We start from the raw sequence: 16,922 nt of genomic DNA, 5'->3' as shown, positions 1-16,922 counted from the left end.
ATTTGGGGGGGGGTCACACAATTCTGAGTGATACAGATATTACCTCAGAGAAAATTGGACAGCACCTCCCAGATGACCTGCAACTCAGGTCTGTTTTACATCTCTTCGTTGCACTTAAAAACATATGGTATTCTGCATTTGGGAGACAGGATCTGCATTTTATGGATATTGCATAAATACTGTCTGATAGGTCTGCCGTGCAGACTGCTGGTCTTGTGCCTGGCTGTGGCTTGTTACTGTAAAACAGGCCAGAAAGACGATTAACAGATTCAGCAATGCACTGGGCAAAGGGGGGGCATCTACAGAGCGAGTATTTCACTTAAGCGGCGCATCACCGCGGCCCGGGTCTAAACCGGAAACCCGGTGGGAGCAATGGAAGCGCATGATGCAGCAGCGTAACCAGATCGGGAAAGACCAGCGCACTTCCATTCGGAGGCGGTATGTTTCGCCACAATGCTTTCAATTTACTCCGTCTATCATAGCAGATAAACACCACAGACCAAATGGATCACACCGATTGTATTTCTGAAGATTCGCTTAAACAGCTCAGTGCCTCTAACCGATTTTGGCATTTAGTGACGGTGCATCTTATCCGTCAAGCGCAGCCAGACAAAAAGACAGAAAATCCAGCGACAAGCTGCCCCTGTTTATTTAATGAATTTGCACAAGCGCTTTCCCTGTTTCCGTGCCACGCAGTAAATGGTACAGGTTGTCTTTTGAAGACTTTTACCAAACGCTCAATGATGCCTCTATGAAGCAGTTTGGGTTTAGGTTAGGAGCTGCTCAATGACTCGACTGTCCAGAGCGAGCTGAAACAGCAAAACTCCGCGACTGCCGATTTAATATTCGCGTTACTCTCCTGTTGTCGCCCGCAGTAGCGTCACAGCCGTTAGCTTCTTCACGCCAGGCTCGACGCACAGTTTAGCCACAAACGCTTTTCTGAAGAAGCACTCATTGTAATTCGGTGGGAGAGGGGTAGAAAAACGTGGAAGGGTTGCCGACTCAGTGGTCTAATCTGTATGAGCTCTCACATGAGGGGATGCTGTGCAGGAGTGCTGATTGAGGCGTCAAAATGGCTCTCTCTCACGCCGCAGTTAGGGGATGAAGACTTTCGGAGTTTCGCGGCTTAGAAGCTCAAACGGTCTCCCGGGGCAATAACGCGGCTATCAACTGCACCAATTTAGTGCTGAATAATCGAGCGACTGCTGCCACAGAGGAGAACGGGATTCGCCATGATTGCCATTTCAAGTTTAATTAACTAAACTCATCTGGGGCAGTACCCATCAGGCAGTGGTACAGCGTCATGTGGAAATAAGCTCTGACCGGAATAGTAATCCCGCAGCGCTACAGAGACACAGTCTGCCCACATAAAGTGAAGGTCACGAATGCATATCACGCAAGCCAGAACAAACACACAAGTGTGCAAGCATCCACATTCACACACACACACACACACACACAAATGAACAAACATGCTGATAGTGTTGACATTACGGTTCCCTAGAAACACCAACCAAACTGAATTCAACATGGGACAAATTTCACATTTACTGAAAACAATTTAAAACAGCAGAATTACACCAAACACAAAATAATATTGTCTGTCTCCTAAATCAGCCAGCACATAATTGACCAAATAATATATCCAAAGAGCTGTAGGCATAGGCAGTCGTACTAATAAAACATTTGATACATATAATTTCTAAGACTCTATGAATTCTGTATCCAATCCAAATCTGCAGAGCAAATTTAATTGGGGTTTCGATTCAACTACTCCAAAATAGCCCATCAAAGGAGGCATCTTATTTTAATCTGTGAGTTCTCAAACAAGACATCACCTCTACTCTAATTAAATTGTATTTAGTATTTTTTGAAATGACAGTCCTCCCTCCTTATCCATTTTTCCATTTCATTCAGGCTTGGGGGAGAGCAGACAGGGCTACAGATAGAGATGGGATCAGTGTACAGTAAGTGTCATGGTGTACAGACAGTGATTGGTCACCACTGCCTGAAAGCAACGCAGGGTAGATTTAGCTCGCTTTGGCAGTGTACTGCAGTGTAGTCAAGCAACTGAAGGGGGTGGAGGGGTGAGGGAATCAGAGGTGAAAAAAACAAAAAACACAAAAAAAAAACCCTGCTTTACATGTGTGAAAGCATACAAACTGTACACATTAATAAACACTAGAGGAGCTGCCACTATGCTAATGCCACCATTTCAGCCAATAGAAAAATGCAAATGAGGTCTCAGTAAATATAAATAAGTGGGCCATTCACTCAGTGCTGCCAGAACCAATGACACTAAAAACCCTCATTTTTATTTTCAAAAGAGTGGACTTGCAACGGTACATATATCTCTCACAATAAAACTCCCGCCACAATAAAACCCCCGCCACGGCGCCCCACACTGACGCTCGCTCGTACCGGCTTTGATATTCGTCTATGTGACACCCGAGATATAAACGCGAAGATTCACTCTAAACAGGTCCGGAAGGCACCGTGCATATTTTAGAGGTAAAAGTGGAAATCAGGTCCCTGGTGATGTTCCTGTCTCACTCTCTACCACACACACACACACACACACACACACACACACAGGCAGGCACACACACACACACACACACTGAAGACACGCAGCAAAACCAACATACATGACTAAGCCGCTGATATTGCACGGTGGCAGTCGAGGCCCAGTGGATTGACACAGTGGAGAGACACAGTGAATTGACACAGTGGAGTGGCACAGTGGAGAGACACAGTGGACAGGCACAGTGGAGAGGCACAGTGAGGAGACACAGTGGATTGACAAGGTAGGGGGAAAGTGGAGAGACACAGTAGAGTGGCACAGTGGAGAGACACAGTGACAGCACAGTGGGCAGTGAGGACACAGTGGTGACAGTAGGGAGGAGCACATAAGTGCCAGTGGAGAGCACAGTGAAGAGGCACAGTGGAGAGGCACAGTGGGAGCACAGTGGGAGCACGTGAGCACAGTGGAGAGACACAGTGGAGAGGCACAGTGGAGAGACACAGTGGAGAGACACAGTGGAGAGACACAGTGGAGAGACACAGTGGAGAGGCACAGTGGAGAGGCACAGTGGAGAGGCACCAGTGGAGTGGCACGTAAATGGACAATACCTAAAACATGAGCAACTGCTCATACAGAACTCAAACACTTTCCCTGGATAACTATATTGGCAATGAAAATAATATACATTTGCCTTGAATACGACACACCTGTGAAACACCCATAAAACCATATACTTTGCTCTCTTGGGCTGATGCAGCAGGCACTGTAATCCGACCCAGAGTTCCTTCCACAGAACGCATCAGACATTCTCTCTCCTCTCTTTGAAATGTAACCATCTATAGAGTGGGATCCCACTGACTGGGTAATCGCATCCAGAATCGCCAAGACAGCGGAGTATAATTGCTTTAATCAACACATCTTCAATGTTCTCTGCTGTTCACTTAAATAATGCAACTCAATATTATATTCTCTTATTCCTATGCATGAGATCAGCCACAATTAAATCATTTTAGAAGCTAAATAAAACAAAAAAGGCAAAGTTACTGATGTTTGTTTTATGTTCAGATTTTATAAATATGTATAAAAGGATACCAATGTCAAAAGCAAACATCAGACCCATTTTAAATATTTAAATAATGTAAATTACTGGTGTAAAAAAAAATGCTATTCATAGCCTGCAGTGACATGTTCTGGGGCACAGGATGATAAATTATTGATGATAACATCTTAAATTAACCACCAAAACTTCAATGGCCCACACCGATTAAAATCTTTACAGTGAACTTCGTGTAAGAGGACTCCCCTCCCCCCCCCCCCCCCCCACACATTTCCAAGATAAATGAGAAATGCAGCGCACGCCGTCCATCTCCATCGCTGACGCCAGAAGGTTTACTGCTATTGGCTGAGGCATCTGGTCGCAGCGTGACTTGCGCTGATAGGTTTTAAATGATTTCAGCTGATAACGCAGACTTAAAGCCAGGACAAATAGAGGCTTGCTTATAACATAACGAGCTCAGGCCTTCCAGTGGCTCTAATGAAGGAACGCAGGGTGTTAATGAGAGGAGCAGGGCTCTCTGACAGGCCCCCATACATTCATTACACATATACCGCAATATACGCAATTATGGGACCGCTTCCAGGCTCCGCCACATGTGAAAGCTTGAAGTAATTTGTGGCCAGTTCGTACAGTGTCATGAGAGATCCTTCTGACAAGATAAATTTCTTTTTTAATCAAAGCTTTAAAAAATAGGTTTCCTTTTCCCCCATGTTCAAAGTTTTGTGGTGTAGATAATTGATGAGATCCAAGACAGCCCATTACGAACGATACAGCCATTAAAAATGACACCGCTGAAAGAAATAAGCCAGCTCTTGGTGAAGTGCCCGACTCGGAATTGGAACACTGGGCCCAAACTACAGACCACAGCAGGACACACAACAGTGAGTGGGTGGAGCTAAAAGGCATCATAATCTCTTTGAGTGATACAAAACGGGCTGGAAAATAAGATTGGGAGAGAATCCTGTTAGATGCCATAACAGCCCACGGCTTGCACAGTTACATCTGCAAAATGTTATTATGCTCTACAATCCTGCTGAAGCTGGTTCAACAAGCTTCGAGATGCATTTGTTTAATGGGTATTCTTTTCTTTTAAAAAAACTACCGCATTACACTTTCCTTCAAGAGTTGAAAAAACAAAAACAACAAAAGAAACAAATAACTGAAGTTTGTCTATGGTTTCTTTCTGGGGGGGATTGCACTGAATCAGAATCTTTTAAAGGGCGGTGTACAGTCAGTGAAGCTGCATCTTTAAGGGGGGTGCACTCCCTGTGAATCTGAATCTTGAAAGTAGTTACACTTCCCATTCACAAGATTTCAATTTCTGCTACTTGGGAAAAGGTAGGAGGCAGTTAAGCTGTGTAAAAAATGGCTTAACCCTCCCACATATAACCTCTTCCCGCCTGTGCCAGGCATTAATGTATATTGATGACCCAATACAGAGAGCAGGATAGCAGGCAGCGTATGATATACTGTAGAGCAAAGTCGACTGGCCTTCTAAGAGCTGATAATGAATGTAAGGCTGCAGGCTCAGCCAAGAGACTGCACTGTGTAATTTTTACAGCCATAGCAACAGCACCCAAACAGTCTCCCCATTGAGAATGTCTATCCCAATTCAACCGGTCTTCATTCTCAGATTTTAGGGAGGATTGGACCCTGAAGAAGCACACTCGCTTGATCCTGCAGTGTAATCATGTGCCAGCAGGTCCAGAATGGATCAAGCCTGGAACAGGGCCAACTGTGACTGACTGCCCCACGGGGTGGTGGTGGTGGTGGTGGGGGGGTGGGGGGGGAATCTGCACATGATTCTCAGGGAAGGGGGGGAGATTTCACTGATTCTCTCTCTCACAAGACTGACCCCTCTGGTCTATTCCCCAGCCCAAAGACTGCACAACCCCCCCCGCCACCCCACCACCCCTCATCAGTAGACAGAGAAAGATGCAGTGATGGGGCTTGTCTACGAAAATAATCCAGCATTAATAATTTATGAGACTAAATGGGGAACTATTAAGAATAGAACGTGCAGCAGCATCACTAAACCCATCCTGAGAGGGGTGGCAGCTGTGCCCGCGCAGCAGCGCTTGCCATCGCGAGCCGTTAAGCGCCCAACACGGCCATCCGCAACCGGATTCAGAGAAACGTCCGGGGCTAACGTCCGGGGCTAACGTCCGGGGCTAACGTCCGGGGCTAACGTCCGGGGCTAACGTCCGGGGCTAACGTCCGGGGCTAACGTCCGGGGCTAACGTCCGGGGCTAACTTCCCTCCCAACATCCCATGGATCTACAGACAGCAAAGCGCCGCACAAAAACACGCTCAAGCACTTCACTCACAAGCCCCTCACAGGTGCTCCCATTCACACGCATCTGACACACGTGCACATGCACACACACTACAAGCAGACACATGGATATACACACACTACAAGCAGACACACGCATGCACACACACTATAAGCAGACACACGCATGCACACACACTACAAGCAGACACACGCATGCACACACACTACAAGCAGATACACGCATTCACACACACTACAAGAAGACACACGCATGCACACACATGCACAGATCAAGACACACCACCACACACACACCACACAGTGATTTTTTTACACACATACACACACACACACACACACACACACACACACACACACACAAGCAAACAAACATGCAGACACACACACACATTGCCCTTAGGCCATCACTTGCCCAGCCTTATCATCCCCAAGCAAACACATTTAATTGGCCTGCTCTGACTGTAGCCCCCTCCCCTTGGCCTCTCTGAGAGACAGAGAACAGCCCCGCATTCCTGGAAGTCTGAGACATTTTGTCTTGTGGGCAGATATTTCAGTTGTGGCTGCTAAAATCATCTTTAGCCAGAGAAATAACATTCCAGCACAGTGCTGGGTCTGAGAGCGCTGTATGTGGGAAGAGCCTGGGGGAGGAGACGCTTCTGACGCAAAAACAGGCAACTAATGACAGAACACAGAGACAAGCATGCACACACATACACATGCACACACACTCATACACATACAGTACACACACACATACACACATGCACACACACTCATACACATACAGCACACACACACACACACACACACACACACACACACTCATACACACGTGCACACACACTCATACAGTACACACACACACACACTCATACACACATGCACACACATACACATGCACACACACTCATACACATACACTTACACACACACACACATGCACACACACTCATACACATACAGTACACACACACACTTACATACACACACACACATGCACACACTCATACACATACAGTACACACACACACACACTCATACACATACAGTACACACACTTACATACACACACACATACACATGCACACACACTCATGCACATACAGTACACACACACACACACACACACTCATACACACATGCACACACACAAGCAAACATGCAGCTACACACAAAACCAAAATACATTTATATTGCAGTTACTAAGGTTGTTTTATATTGCGAAACTCCCAAATGAACAAACCACTTCTTATTGTTCGGGGTACATTTCAAAGCATTTCACAGTGTTTCCCATCACAAAGCCATAACAGTACACAGCAGCAAAAGGTATACAGGAAGACTTCCTGGTAATTACAGGCTCGCTAATAGCACCTCTGCCACAAAACAAATACATCTCACGCAGAGGCCTTGCCATTTCTCCGTATGTGTTATAACAGCCCTTTCCATCAGGCCTTCTGCGTTCTGGGGACCCTGCCTCTCTGTTTACTCACCCCTTCTACGGTGCCCTTTTCGATTCTAGCCTCCAGAATTTCTGTGTTTGCAGAGAGAGGGGGAAAAAAATGAAATCACATCCTTCTGGGAGCAGATGTTTGCGATCGTGCTCCGTTCCTCTGGTTTGTGTCCAGACATGTCGGACAGGAGGAAGTGACCAGCGCTGGGGCGGGACACAGGCAGCGCAGGCTTCACCTCTCAGCCTGTAATTTGGCCGATTCCTGAAAGCCAGCTCATCCCCTGGCCCTCGTCCTGTCCCGTACCTCTCCCGCTTTAAAGCCTGCTTAAAGCACGACACAAAGGGCTTTGCTACACCACCTCAAGGGCTTTTTCTCGCCCTCTGACTCCATGCCAGGGCACTAGATTACAATGAAAGAACAGATGTTTTCAGCAACCTGGAATTCCACAGACCGCAATCCCACACTGGATTAATGGGAGAATGGCGCGTGTCCTCCATAACAGCGTGCAGGTTATTTATCTCTCACGCTCGCCTTTGTCTGGTTCCCCGGGACAAACACGGCTACGCCGAAGCGAGGTGTGACCGCGTGCTCCTCGGTTAGAAGGGAGGCTGGCAGTGTCGCCCACTGCAGGTGACGTAAAGCTAATCAGAGCCTCATTACAGACGTCTGTTTTCGTTCCGCGTCCGTCGTCTCCTACCCAGCAATCAGTTGCTAATCAGCTGACCTGAGAAACAAAATAAAATAATAAAAAACATCTTACATTAAAATTCAGCTCGTAGCCTGGATGATGACTGAGGCTCTGTTACCTGTGAATTTGGCACACTGCCAGCAGATCAGCTTCAGGTCCTGGTACAACAGCTGACGCTGTGACACTAAAGTTATTTCTTAAGATACTCTCACCATGGCCTGGAATCAATCAGCTTTGTCCTTAATTTAGACTCAGAACTAAACTCAAGTGCATTTTACAGTACAGTACCGTTTGCTGCATTCAGTGCTTCCAACAATTAACTCACCAAACAGTGGAAAAGAGAAACTGTTCATGCGGTTTATTAAAATTCAAAGCAGAGGACATAATGTAGAATGAACCCAGGCCAGTTTGTCTCGTTCTATTAATATTAGAATTGTATATTAATATTAATATAATCAAACTGATAAACAAATTCTTAGTGTAGCAAATCTCCAAGCACTTGTTCGTACAGCTATCACAATAGAAAAGACCAGGGATATTTCAGAATGTTTTATCGGAGGTAACATCGCAGTCCCTCATGGCACTTAGCACGGTAAGGCTCACTGAGACGAGGTAGAACAAGAGAGGGTTTCTGCCGGTTCCACCTACGGTGTGACCGATTGTCTTGGAAGGCGCCGTTCATCAGCGGCGGACAAGAACAGAATAACGAGGCCACGGCTCCTCGGTCGTCACGAGAAACGCGGTTTTGTGAAAGGCCAGGTGCTATCGGCCAATAACAGCGCTCCCCCTGGGTGAGCCATCCAATGCCCTGGTGCGCGGAGCACAGCGGTGCAGGCCATACACACGCCCCCCTAATGAGGGCTGGGTGCCAGGACAGCAGCACATCTGAGCATCAGTGCATCTGAACAGCAGCCAGAGAGGCTGCGAGACACATCTGCAGTGAGACCCTCAGAGAGAGAGAGAGAAAGAGAGGGGAGGGAGAGAGAGAGAGAGAGAAAGCACGTGCAGCAGCATCCACTGCAGACTCGGCAAACACACGTGTGCAAACACACGTGCACACGCACACAAATGCGCGCGCGCGCGCACACACACACACACACACACACACACACAGAATGGCCACTCAGAAGTGTATCAGACTGCCCTTGAGCATGTTGAAATGAAAGTTTGTGTTTTCAGCTTGATTTCATATCCATGATATTCGACAGCAGCTCAGAAATGAAGCTGAGATCCAGTGATCCAGGCAGTTCCTGTCAAGGACTGGGAATCTGAAAATATTCCCCTAGTCCTTGTTCACACACAAACAGAAATAAACAATCCTTCATTTTACACACAGTATTTTCATATAAAGATACAGACACACACACACACCAGTATGTGTGTGCCCATAATACATTACATTTACACTGCATTCAGCCTACAAGCCTAATCTTCATCTGTCTGATGAAAACAATCCACCATTTCATGACTGCTAAATGGCAAGAGTGTATTCTACACAATGCGAGCGGAGGGGGGAAAAAAAGAAAAAAAAGGTAAAGAATAATTATCCCAGCTGATGCAGGGCTGAGCTGAGAAGTGCGATTGCTATCAGAGGTAATGCTAAGAGTGTTAGCGCCAGCTGCCTCCTGCTCGGAATGCTAATACAGCCCTCAGGCCCCTCCTGACTGTTCCCCACAGACAGAAGAGGAGCTGGAACAGAACCACTGCCGTGCCTGGGGAACCATCCTGTCGCAGGTGGGGGGTGTGTAGAGTGTCGAGGAGGATCCTCCTTTTGCTATTGTGGGTTGGGGTGGGGGGTGCGGGTGGGTGGTAACATCTGGAGCAAAGATAAACTGAGTCTTCATGAAACGACCCAAAGTCAGGAGAGTCACTGTAGCACAAGCAATCAATTCTTTTCTCCTAAGTGCCAATCAAATACTTTGACCTCCATTGCCTGAATACTATGATTGGTTCACATCAGTGACTCACTCATGACAACTGTGACAGGTCAGGTTCTCGCATAGCCTTAAAATACACTCTGTAACTTCATCCAGGGTGAAGCCACAGCATTCATGTTTTCACTAAGCTGCAAAGTGCACTGAAAAGCCGAACACAGCTCCAAAGAGGGACACAATGTCCTCTCTCTCTCTCCACCAATTTCTTCTGTCTCTCACTCAGAAAAGAGGCTTCTGTGAGATTGCCATCTGCAGTTTTCAGTCAAGTAAATTACCCAGTTTACTGAAGATTCAGCAGCTTTGAAGATCCAACTTGTCCACTTAATATTGCAATCATGGAGATACACATCTACTCACACCATCCAAAATTTGCATTTTCAATAGCTTATGATGTGTGCAGACTTCTTTTTGAAATTTGACAGGGGACCCACATTAAATCAAATGTATTAATGTGCATTCAGTGCATAGATTGATACTGTTTAAAAAAGCAATGACAGGAGAGTGCGTCTCATGAACCCTGAAATGGGCGGAGCTAATGTGCATCGACAGTGATTCTGTTACAGGTTTTATTCAGAATAGTGCAAAAAAGATTAGACAAGGTTCTGTGGAAAAACTGAACTTCACATCAATGCAATCTAAACTCCACAGACATGTGGCAGGTAGAGACTTTGTCGCCAAAATGTTTTTTATCAATATGCTCATAATAAACAAAAAAAACCAAGACCCTGGGAGTTCGAAAAGCTTGTGACGGTATGAAATGGGCCATAAGTGAGATCAATAAGACTAGTATAATGGTTAAGGGACTGGGCTTGTAACCTGAAGATTACAGGCCTGATTCCCAGGAAGAACATTGCCATTGTACCCCTGAGCAAGGTACTTATCCAGGCTTCAGTAGATGTTCAGCTGTATAAGTGGATACTAGGAGACAAATTAGAAAAAAAGCTGTGCAAACTGTTCTGGATAACGCTGCTAAACGTCTGCTAAATGGTAATGTACAGTAAATGTAATGCAATATTATCTCACAAGCACTCTGCTAGGGTGGGTCCCATACTTTGTGTGTGTGTGATTTGCATGTGTGTGTGTCTGTAAAAACAAGCTCTCTCCTGTGAGATGAATAACATCCTGTGGCAGAGACTGAATGACAACAAGGTTCCTAATAATCACTGTGTACAGGACACCCTGAATGACAACAAGGTTCCTAATAATCACTGTGTACAGGACACCCTGAATGACAACAAGGTTCCTAATAATCACTGTGTACAGGACACCCTGAATGAAAGTGAGGTTCCTAATAACAGGAGTGTACAACACTGCTGGAGATTCACTTATTTTTGTCCAGATCATTATCCACTTCACCAAAACATTTATTAGGCTAAATGAGGGCATGCGGCGATGAATTGAAAATGTGAATGCGTAGGATTCTGCTTCAAGGGGAAGAGGGCTGTCTAGTCCTTGTAAAGACTGTGTGTGATTGTGTGTGTGTATGTGTATGTGCCTGTGTGTGCGTGTGTGGAGGGGCAATAACCACTCCTTTACTGTAGAAAGGCTCGCATCTGAATGAATGAGACAGAAACCGCACAATGACTCATCGCATTGGGGGTGCTACTGCGTCTGTCTGTGCCCGGGCACTACCCCTGATACCCCCCCCATTCCCCTAACCCCAGCGCAGCTCTGACTGACCCCACACCCCAGAGACGGTGTTAAACCAACCAAAAAATACAATACAAGGACAACACAAACAAGACTGCTAAATTATTCATGCGTCTGATAGACCTTAGAGCAGGTCTGAGTTTTGGTTGAGCTCTGAAACACCCATATAATCAGATATGGGAATTTCAACAAAAGCCACCAGTGTGGAAAAAAGCAGCTAACGAAGTGGGTAGTAAACCCCGGGAGGGGGTGGGGTGGGGGGGGGAGGAGTGGCCTGAGCAGCCGCCGCAACATCTGGCGCACGGCGAAGCCCACCGAACCGAGAACTCTCACATCCCGCTAACACCGTGAAGAGCTCATTCTCACCATGCTGCCAGACGGAGCGCGGCACCACCGTCCCCCCCGCCAAGCGCACGCACATGACCCCGGCAGTGACATCCCTGAGACATCTCATTCACGCCTTCAGGGAGACCAGCCGGCCCATCCACACCTATGATTAAGCTGCTTTATAAAAGTTCTACCAGACTCAACCTTTCAAATTTCCTGGGTAACTTTACAAATTCTTTATTTCAGCCTACGGCCAGGTGCCCAGGACTACAAAACACCCCCACGGCCTTTGGAGGTACAATAAGCAGCATTGCTGCTAATGTTAATGCTAATACTGAGAAACTGCAATGGTGAACACCTGCCCCTTCCCACAGGGCATTGCATGCAAGACTAGAGCACGCTCAGAACTGGAAAGCAGACCAGAATAATTGAAAGCAAGGCAGCCACCATAAACCCTATTTAAACTGACTGAAAAGAGGATAGTGCTGGGTAATACAATCACGCATGATACTGCCTTTTCTGTGATTTCAATTCTCCCAGCAGTACTGGCAGTGTTAACCATCTCTCAGTGTAGGCATATGCTCTGTTCTGTTCGTCTTCCATTATGTATAAGAATGTGCTTTCTCTTTGAGGCAGTCAAAACTTACAGAAATGGCCTGATGGGAGAACAGGGATCTGGGCTGAACAGCTATAGCTATGAAAGCTTCTGCTTAACAGAACCCTTTTCAGTGCTTGAAGTCCCTGTATTCAAACGAGCAAAACCTAGAAGACCCAGTTTGGCATACCAATCATTTCTGGAACATCCCATTTTGAGCCAAGCTAAAGTTGAAAAGACTGCAGCTGCCAACATTTAAAGAAATATACTGCCGGGTCAAGAAAGTAATTTAACAGGAGGTAATCTACAGTTTTACAAGCAGTTTGTAAATCATATCAAGTTGATAGATGGCTCAGAATTATAAAGTCCATAAATGTATCAGGAAGCGTAATCTGTTGTCACAATTCTAACCTCTTAAACACCACATTAAGAATTGACCTTTGCAGCCTAAAACAATTAGTCTTGCTGTGGTAAATATTTATAGCATCCCGTGTCTAGATCCACTCGTAAGCAGCAGTACACAATAAGAAGTAACAGTATGTACATGGGCAAAAATCTGAAATACTGGTACTCTGTACCGGCGAGTACAGGTTCAATTCAAGCACTGCCCTTGTTCCCCCCAAACTCAAAGGAAATAAAACACAATAATCAAGTTTATAGAGGTGGGTAAACAATTCAAGCAGGATGTTGCAACAATGGGCAGCTTGGTGATGCAGTGAACAGCACAGTCACCTCACAGCAAGAATGTACCCAGTTCGAATCCTGAGCAAGGGCCTTTCTGCTTGGAGTTTGCATGTTCTCCCTGTGTCCACGTGGGTTTCTGTCGGATACTCCAGTTTCCTCCCACAGTCCAAAGACATGCAGTGGACTAATCAGAGACTCTAAATTGTCCGTAGGTATGAGTGTGTGAGTGAATAGTGTGTGGGCCCAGTGATAGAACTGTCCAGGGTGTATTTCTGGCTCTTGCCCACTGCATGCTGGGATAGGCACCAGCCCCCCCCCCCCCCCCCCCCTCGTGACCCTGACCAGGAATAAGCAGTCTTGAACATGGATGGTAGGATTTTGCAATGAAGAGGTGAGACGATGAATAGACTGGACATTCAAAATTGGACAGAAAGTGAAACAAGATAAAATGGTGTAAGATAAAACAAGATAAAACTCACAGCAAAGACGTCAGAGCGTCGCCATGGAGCCTCACGTACGATATGCTGTCCCTTCCTCCCTCTGGCAGGTGAAGGCTTTCTCCGATCTGTAGAGAGAGATGAATTATACTTATTATAATAATTTATACAGTCATGCTGCAGTGTTTATTCATGTGTCACATAGTACAGTGTGGTGAAAACACACTGTACTCACTGTAGACTGCTAATGAAGCGCAGAGAGTGTGAGAGAGGAGGAGTAGGGAGTGGAAGAAAGACAGGAAGAAGAGAAGGAGAGTGAGTGGGACAGACAGAAGAGTGGGAGAGAGATATCAGAATATAATGAAATTCACCAGCGTTCCTAGCTCTGCAGGATATTCACAAACTGCCCGTTTTCCTTAGAGGGGAAATGAGGTGTGTGCAGTACTGGCACTGAAATAGCCAGCATCCTGTCACAAAGCACACACACTACAGTTTCTGAGTAATCATTTTTATCGCCGTTCACTGTCAGCACATTCTTTATCTGAAAATTTTGGCCTTTTATTACTTTGTCAATTTGAACTGGCTAATTCTATTTGACTACTGTATTTTTAATGTGGTTATTCACTCAGTGTTTATAAAATAAGGTTCATAATATTTTATAGGTTTATAATGTCCTGAGATGTTTCTCTATACTATGGAGCAAAGTCACTTGAATAGACCAGTGAGAGAGATATCCAGACACAAATGACATGACAGAGACAGACACAGAAAGAGAGATAGAAAGAAAGAAAGAGAGGGAGAGAGAGAGAAAGTGAGGGAGAGAGGGAAGGAGAAAGAGAAAGAGAGGGAGAGAAGGAGGGAGAGAGGGAAGTAGAAAGAAAAAGAGACAGGGAGGGACAAAAAGAAAGGGAGAAAGAAGGAGAGAGAGACAGAGTGAGAGAGAGCATTTCAGTGTCGTAGCAATGAGGTGAGGAGCAGCACTGTAATTTCCTCTCCTCCCCAGGGCTGCTCAGGGGGTGGGGGGGGGGGGGTGTTAATCAGCCGCGGGACAGAGCGGCCGGCTGCCTGTCTGACCCCCGTCCAAATGTAAAGGACCGGGGCCGACACCCGCTACTGAGCTCCTCCACCCACCCCCTCCGGCAACGGCAAGCAGACAGCGCCTCCACACAGAACCCACAACAAAAAGGACCATCAGTGACGCGGGAGCTGTCATTCAGGTTTATTTGAGGAAAAAAAATCATTTTTTGAACCTGAGGGATTCTCTGAAATGTTGGGCAATTTCTCAGTCTAACTGTGGTCTGTTCATCATGTGAATCAAAGAACAGAGAAATAATGGAGAAAATGTCCCATTTTGTTTAGTGTAATGGGAACACAGTTTCATATGAAATTCATGTTTTAAAGGCATTATTACAATAATTATGATTAGCAAGATAATAATTTTTATTATCGTACCCTATGGTCTTACTGTAATGTTAAGTTATATGCACTATTACCATGCTGTTTTTTTTGTACGATGTTTGCAAATATTCCTGCATGTATTTAACTTTCAATATACAGTATTTACTTTTACCCTTTTTGTAGCCTGAATCTGTGCAAAGCATCAATCATCAACATGAAAACTGACAACACTTTACACACAAAAAAACACGTTTAGTGATCAGCTGATCACAGCTAATCCTGTAAAGCAGGGACACTCAAATCTGGCCCCCGAGGCCACAGATTTAACTTGCCTGGGGTCCCAGGTTTTCCCAGGTTTACACCAGTCCTGGATTAGATAGGAGGAATGACAAACCAGGAATGAGGGCCAGATCTGAGTACCTCTGCTGAAATTATATATCCACAAAAAATTAAAAGATACCCCAAACAATCTGACGGTGACTCTAGGGGAAAAACAAAAGATGCTCCCTGGCAGAGCTAAATCTATCTCAGCTGAAATCGATCACTGTTAGCCCATTAGTGAAACACATTATGATAGACTGTGTATTAGAAGTTCAATCCCCATTTAAATTCCACAGTGCAGTTAGCTCTTCCTTTCCCACAGAAAAAAAAACACAGTTCCATCAGCGGATGTGTTGGGCTGAGAAGAGCTCCAAAGGGCAAAATGCACATCTTTTTCAATATCCAACCCTCCTGTTTCTCCAGCCGTAGCCTGGAGCCATTCCCGCGAAGGACGCTTTGCCTGCTAATGACGAACACAGGAGAAGACCGGCGTGTAATCCACGCTCGTGGGAACATGCCTTCCGTGAGAATAAATGAGCAGTTAACTGCTTTTTGAAACTGGAAAGGCAGGGGTTTACTGTCTGTTTGGGCCGTGTCAGCACGGAGCCTCTATTAACTGCCCTTTCCCCTGAACATGCTATCAACAGGGGCACTCATACACACCAGCATCAAACATAACTTTATGAATACTAGTTACCCAAGATAACTAATAAAAATAATCCCCATCTAAGTGAGCTTTATCCGAGACCACTGTTGACTGTTTTAATTCCTCGGTAAAACAGCAGTGTGGAGGTTTCCTGCAGAAGTCCCTCTTTGCTGCAGACCCAGTTATTTCCTACAACACCTCCAGGTTTGCAGAGCACACCAACCCCTTTCCTCACGACCACACCGTCATTACCTCCGCCTCATCTCTTATCTGGGTTTGCACTACTACTGTCCATACATAAACAAACACAGACACACAGGTACACAGACACATACGCACACAAACATATACAGACACACACAGACAAACACGCACACAAACACACACAGACACACACGCACACGAACACACAGACACACGTGCACACGAACATACAAATACACACGCACACAAACACACAGGCAGAGGCAGTCACAGGGTAAAGAACTCAGATACCAATTTGAGGGGGTGATTTCTGGGAGAGCACCCAACAGGTGACTACCCTCCTCCAGTGAAACACAATATTTTGTGTGGAATTTGCCCGTGGCCTTCAGGCTTCCAGCCAATTAGCATCTTGCCATGTAAATCTATAGTGTGAGCTGGCACTCAAATATATAAACATAGCTATTTATATAGTTCAAAATATGTTTTCAACATATTATGTAGAGAGAAAAAGAGGAAGAGAGAGGGCAAGAGAGACAGTTAAATAGAGGGAGGGAGAGAGAAAGAGACAGAGAGAGAGAGGGGAAGTGAGAGAGAGATCTTAACAGCCATCCTTAACCAAGCACCTCTGGGTGAATCTTCACCCTTCTTTTTAACTGCATGCTTGTAGTTGGGAAAAAAATGAGATGTTTCGAACACTGCCCCCCTGC

The 16,922-nt window shown here is 45.7% G+C and overlaps 1 protein-coding gene across 2 annotated transcripts in view; it reads right to left on the bottom strand.

Annotated features, from left to right (window-relative positions):
* Nucleotides 1–16,922, bottom strand: part of peak1 (pseudopodium-enriched atypical kinase 1) — a 117,067-nt gene that overhangs the window by 42,243 nt on the left and 57,902 nt on the right. For both annotated transcript variants that reach the window (XM_064313937.1, XM_064313936.1), the window contains one exon: nucleotides 13,689–13,774. The gene's annotated coding sequence lies outside the window, so the exon portion shown is untranslated. The remainder of the gene's footprint in view (nucleotides 1–13,688; nucleotides 13,775–16,922) is intronic.

This window comes from Anguilla rostrata, chromosome 16, assembly GCF_018555375.3.
Source record: "Anguilla rostrata isolate EN2019 chromosome 16, ASM1855537v3, whole genome shotgun sequence".
Taxonomy (NCBI): Eukaryota; Metazoa; Chordata; class Actinopteri; order Anguilliformes; family Anguillidae; genus Anguilla; species Anguilla rostrata.
Note: the sequence above shows the minus strand (reverse complement) of the source record. Positions and strands in the feature narration are given on the sequence as shown.